This window comes from Thunnus thynnus, chromosome 4 (assembly GCF_963924715.1).
Source record: "Thunnus thynnus chromosome 4, fThuThy2.1, whole genome shotgun sequence".
Taxonomy (NCBI): domain Eukaryota; kingdom Metazoa; phylum Chordata; class Actinopteri; order Scombriformes; family Scombridae; genus Thunnus; species Thunnus thynnus.
In genome coordinates this window covers 2,361,917-2,378,342 of record NC_089520.1, presented here as the reverse complement: position 1 = coordinate 2,378,342, position 16,426 = coordinate 2,361,917, and the positions used below count along the sequence as shown (strand labels likewise).

The 16,426-nt window shown below is 39.5% G+C and overlaps 1 protein-coding gene across 3 annotated transcripts in view; it reads right to left on the bottom strand.

Annotated features, from left to right (window-relative positions):
• Positions 1 to 16,426, bottom strand: part of LOC137180871 (poly(rC)-binding protein 4-like) — a 182,207-nt gene that overhangs the window by 122,344 nt on the left and 43,437 nt on the right. For all 3 annotated transcript variants that reach the window (XR_010928071.1, XM_067586144.1, XM_067586143.1), the window contains exon 2: positions 5,081 to 5,129. The gene's annotated coding sequence lies outside the window, so the exon portion shown is untranslated. The remainder of the gene's footprint in view (positions 1 to 5,080; positions 5,130 to 16,426) is intronic.

Genomic DNA, 16,426 nt, shown 5'->3' with positions numbered 1-16,426 from the left:
ACACTGTAGATGGACGGATAGATAAATAGATTGAGCTTGATGAAAAGCGACAGGATCTTTATTGGCGTAAACTTACTCAAATTAAAGCGGAGTCTCTGCACTTTAATGTGGCCTCTGTTCAATTTATTTCAAATTGAATGTGTTGAAGCACAAAGCCTGACCAACTAAAATGTGTAACTTTCCAAATGTTTATTGTCTGGATTGTATTTTAGTCAACATCATGGTGGTGCTAGAGAAAAAGTCTTGGGAGTATTTCTGCTCTGTATTTCTCTGTTTTGTGTCGTCAGGTTATGCTAGCCCTTAGCTTGTTGCTAACTTTGGAGCTAACCCCCTTTACTTTCCCAGCATTTGGGGAAACAACAGACGTGACTTTTTAACATTTATTAACTGACACACTGTAGTCTGTACTGTACATTTACTGCCAGACTGGCAACTTCCTGCTGACCTTTTCGCATCCACCATCACTTCTCTGCCCCTCGCTCTTTAACCACTCGCTACGCAAACGGAGCCACGCTACCAATAGTTTCCCAGGCAACGACACAGAGGTTGACTCACGTACCAGAGACTCCCAAACGCTATCGACTTCCGAATGAACGGATATTCATGGCGGGAGTTCTCGTTGTGTCATTATGGAGAAACACAGATTCAGTAAATTCATTCAGAAATAATGGATTACTCCTGGAAAGCTGTTGATGTAGCACTTTTCTCCTTATGAAAATAACACAGAGATTATTTGACCAATGAGAATTTAGTCGGACGAGAGCATATCAACCAACTAATCGACTACAGCCCTACTAAAATCATTAGAATATTTATCATCTGGGAACCATGAATGTGTCTGTACAAAATTCTGTGCCGATACACGTAGCAGATGTTGAGATATTTCAGTGAATAGGTGAAAACTTTAATGCACCAGTGGCACCACAGGAAGGTCACCAAAACCATCAAAATGTTTCTTATAAGAAATGTGAATATGTGTAGCAAAGCTGATAGAGTGACAAAATTCAACCTCAAATATATTCTACAAAACTGTGAAAAAAAGCTATGATTAATGTATTTAGATACACACACAAAATAAAAAAATATTAAATCTTCATGTATCGCCTGAACTGAGATAATGAGACACGCAGAGGATGTGAGAGAAACACAGACAGACTCTCACATGTATCCTGCAGAGTCTCAGCAGGTCACACAGGTCACACGGCGGCGATGTCAGCAGGAAATGAGCTCATATCGTACCAACGCTCCTTCACTTGACTTAATGTGACCTCACGCCCTCCTCACCCGGGGGGGGGGGCGAGTCCAGGTGATGCCTCAAAAATTAAAATAGCGGAGCAAAGGGACAATATGAATAAAATGTCAGGAATATGCTTAACATAGCGATTGGGGAAAACAGCGCCTTTGCAAAAAAAAAGGTCTCATTTATGATGCATGACTTATCAAATGCTAAGCTTAAAGTCACACACTGCTCTGGCCTTTGAAAAGCTAATCCCGTCCCAGATGACCCCAATACGCCCTTTAGCTTTAAATGTAGCAGATTTTTCTTCTTTTCTTTTTGTTTTTTTTTGTAATTAGGAATCTGTCCAACCTTGTGTAGAGTAATACTCTTGGATTCAACCTCCTGACAATAGTCGTATAAGATGCATTTTTGACAGGCAATGTCAAATCTGGCAAAACAAAAGTTTAAGCATTAAAAATAAAGCCAGGATGAAAAAAAAAAAAAAAAATGTCTGTGGCAGAGTGAGCTCTGCGCACTGATGACCCAAATCCATCTGATTTCTGCTTCCACTTTCTCTTCATAGGAAGACATGCTGGGCTTTTTGAGGTTTTGCATTTTACACACTAATTGGCAGCTCAGCAGAGAGATGGGAGGGAGGGAGGGAGAGAGAAAGAGAGGGATAAAAAAAAAGAGAGAGCAAGACAGTAAAGTTGATTTAAAAGAGAGACAGACAGAGGGACAGGAAGGCATGGATCTGAGAGGGAGATAAAGGAAGAGATGACAAATGTAGTGGCACGCAGAGCGTAAGGATAGACAACCTCACCCCCCCCCCAAAAAAAACTAGGCTGCTGGAGAGATAAAAGCAGAGAGAGGGATGGAAGGAAATAAAGTTTAGAGATCTAGAGGAGGAGGAAGAGATGGCACAGATCTAGACATTTTGGCTCAGAAGACACTGAAATCCAATAAAACACACACAATTCCCAAATATCAACATTAAAATGAGCCAAGTTACAAAATCCATCTACCTTCTGTTGAAAAATTCAACAAAGCTTCATTACAGCAGAGATGTGAGGTTTGCTTAAATGTGTGTGTGTGTGTGTGTGTGTGTGTGTGTGTGTGTGTGTGTGTGTGTGTGATAGTCCCACATGCCGCCAAGTTAAAGCAGCAGAATCAACACACACACACACACACACACACACACACACACACACACACACACACACACACATACAAACCTTTACCCTATTTATAGTCATTATTTATAGTCTTATGTCAGAGTCACTAGATGTGTCACCAGGCTGCCACACGTTGTTGTTTTGCAGAGCAGGTTACACTATTCAGAAATGGCATCATTGTGCATGTGAGTAGTACTACACATGCTCCAGGAAATAATAATATAGATTGAATTTTGTATTTTTTTCATTTATTTATTTATTGTCTTTTTGTGCAGAAGTTTGTATAGGGGAGATTGTGAGAGTTCCAGGGATATCGATAGAGCCAAATGAACAAATTTCACTGATTTGATCTGTATCAGCCGGCAGAGATCAATACGTCTAGTGTCATTGTTCTGATTGATATCAAGCTGTGATGTCACGTTTCAACACCTCCAGTTTCCACACTTGCATGAATGTAGCTGTTCAAACTATTACTGGAGAAAAAGTCAGAAATATGACGATTATGTACAAAGATCTCAAGTTATAGGGAACGTCTCTTTTCTTTGATTTCAAAGTGGATTTACTGATAATGATAATGAAGCTCTCATAGTCTCGTTTTCTGCTGAAAAAGCTGTAAAAAAGCCGCTGTACACTACCTGCTCAGCACCGAACAGACACAGTTAGCTGTAGACTAGCTGGTGAACATAGTGGAGCATTTAGCAGCTAAAGAGCCAGATATTTCCCTCAGGAGTTGGTAGAGAATAAAAACAGAAGCTAATAGAGAGTGAATATTGGACTCACATTCACCAGGTGGACAGAAACACGACTCCACATGAATGATAATGTTGCTCCGTAACTGCTGGATGTGGAAATAAGCAACTGTTTGCTAATAAGTTCAACATATCAACTTAAAAGCAGATGATGTGTCAGAGTTTTACTTGTTTCTGATGAAAACTAAAGGACATAAATCAGTTAATGCAGGTTTAACAGACTGATGAGAAACTGACATCTTTGTAAAGAGAAGTTTCTGCTGATTTTTTGGGTTTGACAGTTATAATTTTGAGATTTTGATGCAAATTGCGTCCTTCCGGCACAAACTAAATCCTAACAGCCCTGTGAGGAAGTGAGGACTGCTCTCGCCTTCCAAAGACGTCCTCACGCTTAAGCAAAGCTCTCAATATGAGATATGAAGCACACGTAAGAGCTTTTAATAAGGTGCATGTGCAGTGACTAATGTTTCCACATAAAGCACGTCTTCATCAGAGTAATTGTTCTCTCTGTTGATGCATCGGTTTGATCTTAAAGTTGGCTGATGCACACAGATTCCTTCAACTTTAGTCTCAAACTTGTCCTAACAAAGATACATAAAATACATAGAAAGACACACAGCTTCCTTCACCTGAGACATGTACACATGACTTTGTAAAAGGGGCAGATTGAGCAGAATAAAGACAAGATTAGGGATCGTGGAACAATTACTCCTTTGTGTTCAGCGTCTCTCAGAGCTGTCGAGTATTTCGACAACACTTTGGTCATAAGAAAGAGACAGATGGAGCGAGTCGGCTGTAACTTCGCTGTGGGCACTGAGGCACGGAGGTGAAGAGGAGTTCACTCAGTGTGAACTTCTCCTCATGCTGCACACTTTCAGGCAGGTCAGCAAGGTGACGTTTCTCCAAGAAGAGAGAAAAATATGAACCGAGTGTTTGTATTTGTCGCTTGTAATGATGACACATAAAGGTTATGAAAGCGTGTGTTGCTGCTAAACATTCTGCTAAAAGTTTAAACATTAATACAGCATTTAAAGAAAGAAATAATACTTCAATTTACTGCAGATGCATCGCCGAGGCAGGTAAACATTGGCCAAATTCACTGCTTCATTCGAGTCAACGTGTCAAACTGAGGAGACATTAGGTGTGAATGTATCGGAGGGTTATAACTGCCTGTTATTTCCAGCTTTCCTCTCTACAGGAGAGCACAGTTCATCACGTCTGATTGTGTATTCATCTCAGTTTCCGCAATTTAAGCAATGTTGAATGATTACATTTGCAGCAGCCTCTGTTGCAAGATGGAGAAAAAAAAAAGAAAGGCAAGGCAGAATAATAAGACTGCGATGAAATAATTTGGTCCCAAATCATTCAGACTATTTGTGATGAATCATTACAGCCACCGATTTGAGGAAACATTGAAACAGTCTATATGTATTTATTTGGCTGCACAAAGCTAAGATGAGCTCAGAGCTGCACAGTGAAGCAGAGCTAAAGGCACATATTGACAGGCTTCCTGCTCTGTCTTCTGTGTTTTTATTGCAGTTTGTGTTTTTCCTGTGCAGGTGACTGACAGGCAGAGCTGGCTGGTTCGGGGGTTAACGGGCTTTTCGTGACCTGAGTGTAACCTCTCAGGTACAACTTCCTCCTAGGCTGTGTGTTTCCACCGTGGCTGGTCGGGTGGAAGAGGACGTAAATTTCATGTACAGTCAAAAAAACCCACTAAAATTCCCATAAAAGTCTGTAAAATATTGTATGATGTTCCCTGATGCACCCACGGCTCATTATGAGGCAATGACATGTAACCTTTGGGACGGTGTAGTCAAGGTTTAAATGTTAAAACAGGGTTCTGCCTTAAGGTGACGATCATGTACGGAGACGAAGCCGGCTGATTGGCTCATCATGCAAAAAAATATTCCCAAGTATCTGAACGTTTTACTCACCAACTTAATTTCTCAGATCTGTGGAAGCGGCGACATCACTGGAACAGTCCTGAAAGAGGCAAAAAAAACACAAGAGGTCAGATCGTCACACTTCAAACACCTGGTTCAAAAATATAGTCGAAGACACTTAAAGGACGAGTTCACAATTTCAAGTCTGATTTGAAAAGTCTGTTTTAAGACAACAAGGAGCCTGAATGAACATTGAAACTGTTTTTCTCGCTGTAATCAATCCTGTTCATACTGACCATGCATCGTGTGCCTGAATACAAACAAATTATTCGGCAAAGCACAAACAGTGGGTTTTTTTTAACGAATATTTGTTTCATACAAATATTTTAAAAATTATTTGTTTTCAGGAAGAAAAAAAAAACGCAGGTCGGTTACATCATCATCTCAGTGTCTCTCCTCTGCTCCGCTGTGACGTCTATCAGCAGGTCTCAGTGAGGGGAGTCACATCCACCTGCTACATGACGCATATTTCCTAATTTGGACATCACTCCCAGAGATAAAGCTGAACTACTGACACACGCTTCATGAACACTTATTGTAACACTTTAATTTTTTAAAATTAAAAGCGTAATAAAAACAAAAACAGGATTTTTAAGCCTCTTTCCACTTTTATTCGAATACAAATACAAATAATTTTGCTGCCTCAACAAATACAGATACAAATACTGGGCATCTCTAGTACTTACAGTGTAAGTGATGGGGGACACTTGTGCACATGTAAGCACACTCACTGTAAAATCAGCCAATCCTAGACACCAAGCAATTAACAATCTAATAGGCAGAGTACACCTGAGAAAGAGTAAATTACCCACATACTCATCAATAAAGAATAAAATCAATATGAACAAGGTACAAATCATAATTCACAGTAAATTTCCCCAAATTAGTTGTAAATAGAGTAGATAATACACTGAAATCTACTATACTAGATAGTACTGTAGATAGTGCCAGGTAATTAAGTTAATAATATAATTATTTAATGACTATGTCTAACTTAATTACATCACACACACACGTCTTTCCACATACTGTACATTCCCATTTTTGTATTTTTCTGTTCCATACGGAGTAACCGGCCGTCTCGGCTGTCAACAGACTGTGAAATGATCACGATTACTGACTTTTTAACACCAACAGGCACACTGGAGAGACTGGCAGGAGCTCTTGAGCCTGTTAGCCGCTCTCAGCGAGTTCCTTTGATTTATCTCCAGCAAAAAAAAAAGCAAATGATAGGTCCACTTTTTGAAGCTGTTTGCCCCCCCCCACCCCTCTCCTCACAAAACTTCACACATCTCAAGCACATCAAACATTTCAAGTGATCACACCCATATATTTTGCCCCCGAGAGACAGGGTCTGCAGGAAGGTTGTGGGTTACAGTGGGAGCGCATGACGGTGGGAGTGTGAGGGTGTGAATTTGTGAGTCCTGCAGGTTGAAAGACGGCACTAATGTTCGGAGGAGTTGTTTTTTTTTTTAACGCTGAGTGATTTAAATTATGTTCAGTATTTCTTAGCATGTTTTATTTATTCATTCAGAGTGTTTTGTAAAGATTAAAACTTAATTAAAAGGTAAAATAAACCCCAGAGTGTCCTCTTTCATGGATCAAATGTAAGTTTAAAGAGCTGCTGATCTGCAGGAAAGAAAAAATGCAGGTTTTTGGTGTCCATGCTGGTTTAAACACGCAGACTGATTGGATGCTATACGGTTCTTAGCAGATACTAGTCGCTGACATTTCAACCCAACAAAACTGTCAATAATACTGCAGCAATATCACAGTATCCATGGTTTCCAAATGTGTTGGTATCAGCCTCTAAATGCCAGCATTGTTCAGTCTGGTAGTAACAGTAGTAAACACTGAAGCAGTTATAGTTGTAGTAGTGAAAGTTATTAGGATGATAAAATAAAACTTAATGGCTTTACAGACATTCATAAGTGGAACGGGATGCTAATAATAGTAAAAACAACAGTTATAATAGTAGGATTTTCAGCAGCCACAGTAGTTACCTTAGCAACAGTATCTTCTCTACACAAAAGCAGTTACAGTTTTGTCATTGTCATTGCAAAGAAGAACCTCTTCATCCTCATTTTCAGACCTTTTTTAGTCCGACTGAATGTGACTGGTTGTTTTTTTCTCCTCGGTGTAATCCGTCTGGGCAGATCTGTCGTACTCGGACCAAACCGACCACACAGAGACCCTTTTAGAGGAAGTGGTCTCGGTCTGGTCACGGACTAATTATGGAGCAGTTCATTTCTGGTGGAAACGTGATCTGACTTCTATCTGACCGACTACGAGGCTACGAGTTTCAGCAGGTATTTGGTCATAAATTTAAACCTGCTGATGACAAAATAAATCAATAAATAAGAAAAATCAGAACCTGCAATTTTTTCCAATTTTTTCTGTTGGTTCAAACTGGCACCAAAACACACGTACAATCGAAACTTTTGTCAACTTGTGAGTTCTATTGTCAACTTCAGCTGCTAATAAACACCAACAAAATTGCTTTTCAGTTACCCTGAAAAGCTCAATGCAAAACCAAAAAGTGTTGTGATATTCACAGAGGGGACGAATTACCCCACGTGTGTGTGTGTGTGTGTGTGTGTGTGTGTGTCAGCCGTACAAGCAGCCTGAGGCGGGGCGCGTGTCTGATGTTAGCGAGAGGACGCTCAGCTGTTAAACACAATGACAACTGGAGAGAGAGAGAGAGATGACTAGACTAAAAGACGACAGCGGTGAACTAACAAAGTAGACAGGAATCCTAAGACTTCACTGTATGGCTGCTATGTGCATGTGTGTGCTCATTACTGTGTGTGTGTGTGACTCTCTGATGCCCTTTTTCAGACATTTGACTCATGTTAGTGTAGTTGAGTGCGTGTGCGTGAGTGTGTGTGCGTGCCACGTCATGTTCTAACCCATGTAGATGTGTGTGTATGCGTGTGCGCCCTCTGCCCTTTTCCAGATGTCTGAGTTTAAGCGTGTTCCTGTGTGTGTGTGTGTCTCCCCTCAGAGCTATAATGAGGTCTTGGGGGACTGCAGGCCTTCTGTCTGTCTTTCTGACCAACATCCCACACACACTGTCAGGATCCTGACCCACACTACTACACAGTCACACACACACACACCTGCTAATAATACACTTCTACGATTCAGTGTCAAAGAGCAGGACACCATTAGAGGAGAATGGAGAGAGTCTAATTAGGTAGCGAGTTCTGAAAAGCTCAATGTTCACTTTACTGTAATTTGAGAGCAACGAGAGTGAAGGGGAGAGAGAGAGAGAGAGAGAGAGAGAGAGGGCACAAATGACTTTACCTTTGAATGATGTCTGAATGTTTAAAGGACACATATTATATGCACGTTTCCAGCTCTACATTTATATTCTAGGGCTCTACTGGAATATCTTTGCATGATTTCCAGTTAAAAACTCCTTATTTATCTTCTACTGGTCCTTTATGCAGCCCCTCAGTTCAGCCTCTAACTGAAACAGGCCGTTTTAGCTCCTGTCTCTTTAAGGCCCCGCCCTCCCGATGAGCCCTCTCTGTTCTGATTGGTCAGCTTCAGGAAGCTTCGTAAACAAACTATAGTAGCTGGATTTCACAATGTTTTTTCGTTCTTTACTCGAAACGTCAGCTTCTCAAATCCATACATGTTGGAGCTGAAATCCGATACGATATACGAGAGTGGACGACATAAACAACACATGTTAACACCCTAGCAACGACCTTAGCAACCAAGGCTACAGAACAGACAGCTGTTTATAGGCATGTGCAAAGTGTTCACAGCAGGTTGAAGCCCTGACTTTTGACTTGCAGGGAGCGTTTTCACATCCGTCTACATCTTGTTACTAAAATGCAACATCCTGTATGCACTAGATATCTCACACATACACTGGATTTAAGCACTTTGCACCCTTTGATTGGAATCACTTGTTTATTTCATCCCAGCTGCAGATTTTTATCTTTATTATCAAATGTTTTTATGACTCTTGAGACTTTCTGTAGCTTGATAGTTTATATTTGTTTTGCTGAGGTCATAGTTTCTCCACTTAATATATACAAGAAATCGGTATATGAGTGGGTATGTTGTTATGTTAGAGAACATCTTTTACCAGCTGGTGTTTTTCTGCTGTTCTTTTGTTAAAGCCCTTGTTGCCAGTTTTAAGTGGCAGTCCCAACGGTAGCGTGCAACCTGTCTGTTTACCCCTGAAAACTTTACCGAGCTGGAAAAAACAACTTCAAACCAGAGAAAAATAAATAAATAAATACATTTTCTGGGTCACAGAAGCGGATTGACTGAGTTATACAATGTCACAGAAAGGTTAAAGAATTTTATACATAATAATATTAATAAAAATCACCCAAGAGGGCAACAGTTTTCATAATTTGATCAGTTGTTGTCATTTGTGTGTCATAAATGACTATAAAGTGAATATTACAACATATAACTTCATATCGTAGATCATATCTAAGCAGTAATTTCAGTTAAGCTGTATTTGGAGAAATGTTTTCAACTCCCTCTTGGTTTCTCTCTGAGGAAATAATAATAACTATATTTACACGGCACTTTCAAGGTTAATGAAGCAGAGAAAAAGGGAACAATCTCAGTAATCAGCTTAAATAAAAAAAGATTTGTGCTGCTGACACCAATAACACCCACAAGAGCTGATTCAGAACATATTGGGCTCCCAGCAAACAAATTAAAAATGCTACTTCTGCATAATGAGCGAAATAATAAGGTGTCAGTTCAATACGTGCTCATACTAAATGAGTTTTCAGCCGCATCTGATAAGAATAATATATCCATGAGTAGATTACTGATCATTTTACAGGTTCAGGCTGATGAAGACTTCAAGTAAACACTTAACAGGAAGACTTTTATTGTTATTAAATACATTTAACACAGTGAAACGCTTGAGATAATGACTTTCACGTTGTTAAAGAGCATTTAATAGCAGGTGAAACCACTTCTACACATCCAAAAATAGGATAACAAGTCAGACCAGAAGTGCTGTACTCAGCCAGTACTTCTATAAATGTCTGTTTTATCTGTTTTATCTGCATGTCGACCGACACACAAACAGCCTTTAGCTGCAGTTTTTCTTGGTTTTAACTGGCCACTAGTTTGATAAATGCAAATGATTATATTATTATTAATATTTTAATGTGGTTGATTCACTTTCATGTTTTTTATTATTGTAAATTGATTACTGTATGTCGTCCTTTTAACTGTAAAGTGCATTCACTACAACTTGTCGGGCCTATCACCTTTTAACATCTATTTAACATTGATGCTTTTAATGTGGTTGTTTCACTTTTAATTGTTATTATTGTAAATTGATTGCTGTATGTCGTCCTTTTTAACTGTAAAGTGTGTTGGGACCATGCTGCACTCTAAATAAATTGAATTGAATTGAATTATATTCTATTAAACATCTGTGTTAAAGACACAATACCTCAAAAAACTGAATATGTGAACTTTAAAATTAAAAGTCATTGAAAAATCGGTATTAGCGTCATTTATCTTACAAATGTCTTGAATATTGTCTCTTTCCTGCTGTAGACGGTAACATTTGTTGTGAGTTTTTTTGGGAAGTGTGTTTGGAGGCTGTCAAGGACACGTTCTACATCTATAAACTACAGTGAGACTGGTGTGACAGTTGATTGTGCTGCAGGAAGCTGTTTAATCCTTTATTTGTAGAGTCTCAGTCAGAACCATCAGACCTGCAGAGAAAACTGTCACTACTGCAGCTACAGGAGGAAGCTCAAGAGTCACGAGTTTAACAACTTAAATTAATTATTTTGTAATTGTAAGATCAATTTTCTGCCATTTATCTGGGTTCAGGTTAATTGATAGGAATTATTTTTATAATACAGCTGGGAAGTGCTGAAAAAAATGACATAAATGTCAATAAATTAATGTATTTAATACATAATTGCAGGTCTTATTGTCCCGACTGGTTTTCTGTCATTGTTTGAGTAGTATGACTGTGAAAATGGTAGTAAATTGCTTTTTATGTGGTATTAAAAAAGGTCTTTAATGGTCTTGATTTTAATTCGGTCAACACTGCAGAAATATGGTTCACAGAAGTGTTGTCTGACTGCAGAGTGGGATAGTTAGAGATATCGATCGACTACAGAAAAAAAAAAAAAACATTAAAAAACATCCAATCAGCTGCAGCTTACAGAGGAGGGTTGGAGGTTGGGGGGCAGCGAATTACAGATGCAATGTTAAAATACATGAGGTGTTTACTGCAAATACGATCCCCCGATTCAAATACACACACACACACACAGCAACACACACACACACAGTAACACACACAGTCTGTCCTGTAAGAATCAATAAGTGCTGAGAGGGTCAATGATGAAATAGACTGGAATTTGCATGTGTGTGTGTGTGTGTGTGCATGATCGAGACAGCAGGTCGGCTAAAGTTTTTGCCTCTCTGGTACTTTGTGTGTGTGTGTGTGTGTGTGTGTGTGTGTGTGTGTGTATGTGTGTGGTACAGGGACAGGCAGGGCGACAGTCACGCTGGCGAGTAAAGATCCTTCCCTTGGGCAGTTTAAAAAGTAAGAGAGAGTGTACTTGTACTTCTATATTTGTGAGGACCAGTTTGAGATTCAGAGAGGACATTTTTATGCTTTTCTTCACATTTAAAGGGGACATATTATGTTTTTCTTTGTGATTTTCTGTTATTTATATACAGTTATGATGTCAGATGTCTATGTTAAACATGGTCAAAGTTCAAAAATTTGAGGTGAACGAATATAGAAATGTTCCCTGCAAGTCAAATGTCAGGGATCGATGCTCTGGTTGCAGTCACTTCTACTTCCTCCTCATGATGACATTGTATTTTATTTAAAGGTAGAGCCCAAAAGGCAGAGGCTTATTGTAAAACAATTGTTTTTCGTGTATTTGTTTCTTTGTTTCTTTATTATTACGCCACTTCACACCTAAATTTGACCACCTAAACATGCTCAAAATCTCACCAAATTTGGCACGCACATCAGGTCTGGTGAAAAATTTGATAAAATGTAAAAAGTAAGTGCCAAAATGTGCTCTCTAGCACCACCTATGTAACAAAAATGGCCACGGTCCGTAAGTATGTCGTAGAGACATCAAACCAAAACTCAATTATTCGTCTCATCAAGACCTACAAATCATATGCTGACAGCCCTGACCTAAATCCAACAGGAAGACCTTGCCCCAATTTCGGACCCCGAACAAACACTATCTCTTCCGAGGGCGATAATGGTATCAGCTTCAAACTTTGATACATGACTTATGACACTATGCTGAAAAAAAGTTGTTAAAAACTTTGTAATAACTCGAACGCTTTGGATTTAATAAGCTCTGAAAGTTGCAGTGCCACATCACACCTTACAATGTAAACCAACGGGGAGGCAATCTATGGGCATGAACTTTGTGTCAAACAGAGGCTTCTGACGTCTAAACTATAAGTCTGACCACTTTCAAACCTGTATCAATGGATTCGCCACGAAATTTCCTACTAAAATATGATTTTTAATGTAAGATTTAGCCAAAGTCATGGGATTTATGAGGATATTTCACAAGAAGCGTACTCTAAAATCCTCCTCTCCAACTGCTCCTGGTGATGTCACTCCCTCAGTGCTGTGAAACATTCCGCAATACACACTCATTATAAAATCACAGGAGGAGCAAGAAAAGACTTTAAAACTCACACTCTAATATCTCAAAAACAATAAAAGATAGAAAAAACATGTAAATTCAAGATTTGTAGGTCAAAGTCTCGTGACTCATTTAACGTTCAAATGAAGTTTGTATCTAAAACTATGTGGAAGCAGTAAATGTTCAAAAAGGTGTGGGTTCGCTCACACACTCCATTCAAATCAAACTTTGACCAGGTCATGTGGGTTAAACGTCTTTCCTTTTCTAAAAATAGACTTGTAATCTTGACTGTATGTATTTGGGTGTTGAGGAATGATGCTGTGTTTTTGTGTTTGCTTGATAAAAATGTTTGAAATAAATGATTTTTTTTAGATGCTAGAGAATGTGTTGTGACAGCGAGGGTCCTCACATGTATAGTGTTTAATGTGTGTGATGTGTAGCCTCACACACACACACACACACACACACACACACACACACACATACACTCTGGCTTGGCTCCAGAGGGGATAGCAGCAGTGGCTCCATCAGTCAGGCTGTCAGCCTCAGAAAAGACACTGACAGCAGCTCTATTCACACTCATTTCACTGCAGCATCATCTGCTATGAATAACACATTTGACAACTATTAATAGGCCAGAAGAAAACCTTAATCGGGTGTTACATTTTTCCCAGAATGTGTCGTTGCATATGCACAGAATTTGTGGAAAATGGAGTTGATGTACAAAGACAGACAGAAGTGGGTTTTATAGAGTTAAGAAGTTGTTTAAAATGAAATGTATTATGACCTTGTTTGTGTTTATTCTGTTAAACATTGATTTGATCCGGCTCACACTTGACTTTAATTCCAGAGTTTGCCTCTCTAATGATCTGACACACTGGCAGCAGCAGCAGCAGTATATTATTTTGAGTGGTGTCTCACTCGTTATATCACAATGAAATCTCCCCTAATTATCCACTTCACTTCTGCCTCGCTAATAACGGATCATCGTCTTGGTCATCCTCTGTTTGTTTCCAGCTTGTTACTCATCAAAGTTAATGATGTTGTTCCAAGGTCAGCAGTGTGTGTTTTTACCCGACAGAAGGAAACAGCAGATTGTCTTTGCTCAGATCAGTCGCTCTCTCCTTTCTCTCTCTCTCTCACACACGCCTCACACCTCAGTCTCTCCATCTTTTACAGCTCATATCTGATGATGTCACACTAAATACAAAGGTGAGCCGACTAACACCTTCAGTCGGTGATCACAGAAAGGCTTCTCTCACTATAATTACACTGTACTTACAGGAAATCCTGAACTTGAAAACCTTTATGTCATTCTTACACCTTCAACATTCTCTCTTTACATTCCTCTTTCTGTCTTTTTCCTTCTCTTTCCATCCTTCCTTTCATTCTACTCTTATCTTCTGTTGCTGTATGTTTAAGCATATAGATAAACTGATTACACTGAATGCACAGATAAAGGTAATGAAGATCATGATAGCATCAGAAAGTAAGTGGAAAAAAACACAATGACTTCACTTTAAATACTTTTTATACTGTTTATTTTTGGACTATCGTGATGCAATCTTTCTTACTTGCAGTGTCGGATGTAACATGAATTAGTTATAACATGAAAGCTGCCTTTCTTCCCCACCTGCACCATCCAACTCGTTCTTCAAAGGCACCATTTTGCATCTGGTTCACTGGCTGCAAATGTGGCTCATTTGCTTAATCAAAACACCCCCCAAAAAATACACACATTTTTAATCTTGACTAATCAAAGTTTTTTATATTAACGATTAATCAAATTACTATATGTGGAAAAAGGTCGCTCATAGTGGCGAATTATCTCCTAATTTCGCAGCCCGCCTCGGCACAGTGGAGGTTTTATGCTTCTTTTAGTTAATTGTTTTGCACAACCAAACAGCAGGCAGCTATTTTAAAAAAAAGCTCCATTAAACTCCAGAATGACACATAAGAAATGTTTTTTCTATCAGCAGGATGACATCACTTGTCTGTACTTTCAAATACAAATCACTCTTGAAAAATAAACATGTTTATGATGGTGTGGTTGGTTAGAGAAAGATCATAACCTCCTCCTTAAATTAAGGGGAGTCTTTATTGTCAAAGTTAGAATAATGACCACGTGGTTAAAGTTAGAGGATGATCCATTAAATTAAAGTGACCAGATAAGAACGATTCAGGTCTTTATTGCCTACAGCTCTGAAACTTTTGAATAACATGTGATACTTATTCGTTTCCTGAGATATGTTTTGTTTCAACATAAATTGTAAGTCCCTGTTTCATATGTATTCTATTTACCTCTTAAACTCCATGATGACGCCGGCATCCTCAGTCAACATTATTGTCTTTCAGAGGTTATAACGGGCTCAGTTTTAAAGCTAGAGTAAAGATTCTGGTATCATATGAAACTAGATGACCTACGGCATCTATTGGTCGTGTTAGCTTGTCAGGATTGAGGCTAAATAACGCTTCAAAGGAAAGGAAAAACTGGCATGGTCATTTTCAAAGGAGTTCGTTGACCTCTGAATGAAAACAGACATGCCCACTTTATACTAATCACATGCAGCTTTTTGCATGCAGTATAAATGTGTTATTTTCACCTATTATACAAATGGTGTATTTGAATATTTCTGCATACTGGGGTCCCTAAACAGTCTTGGAATTGCATAAATTGGGTCTGACTGGGAAGCTGAGACTCTTGTGGATTCAATGAGCCCAATTGTATTCAAGTTTGTTGATGTTAATCCCCAAAGTGGCCGTTTCATTGTAGCGAGACCATTTTTTGAAACTTGACGTCACTGTATAAAATGATCTATTGTGACCTCTAGTATAATCACAGCCTCATGAAACTTTACAACCACAAACTAGAGACCGAGGGCATTCAGAGGATGTTTGGCTCTCCTGGGTATACTGACAATAAAGGAGTTTCTGAGCAATTTCCAGAACAGAAGGGCTCACCATCCAATCGCTGATGGCGGTGTCTTAATGTGGTATTCTGGAGGGATTTCTGACCATTTTTATCAATTGGTGAAAAATGGTTAAATTTTGCATCAAATCTTTGTAACAACAAATGGTATCAACCCAAAAATTGCTGCAACAACTTATGAGACATAATTGAGCATAGGAACGGCCATCATATACTAACCCTAACCCTAACCATCCCTAACCCTAACCATCCCTAACCCTAACCCTAACCATCCCTAACCCTAACCATCCCTAACCCTAACCCTAACCCTAACCATCCCTAACCCTAACCACCCCTAACCCTCCCTAACCCTAACCACCCCTAACCCTAACCATCCCTAACCCTAACCACCCCTAACCCTAACCATCCCTAACCCTAACCATCCCTAACCCTAACCACCCCTAACCCTCCCTAACCCTAACCACCCCTAACCCTAACCATCCCTAACCCTAACCACCCCTAACCCTAACCACCCCTAACCCTAACCATCCCTAACCCTAACCATCCCTAACCCTAACCATCCCTAACCCTAACCCTAACCCTAACCATCCCTAACCCTAACCACCCCTAACCCTCCCTAACCCTAACCACCCCTAACCCTAACCACCCCTAACCCTAACCACCCCTAACCCTAACCATCCCTAACCCTAACCATCCCTAACCCTAACCCTAACCACCCCTAACCCTAACCATCCCTAACCCTAACCATCCCTAACCCTAACCACC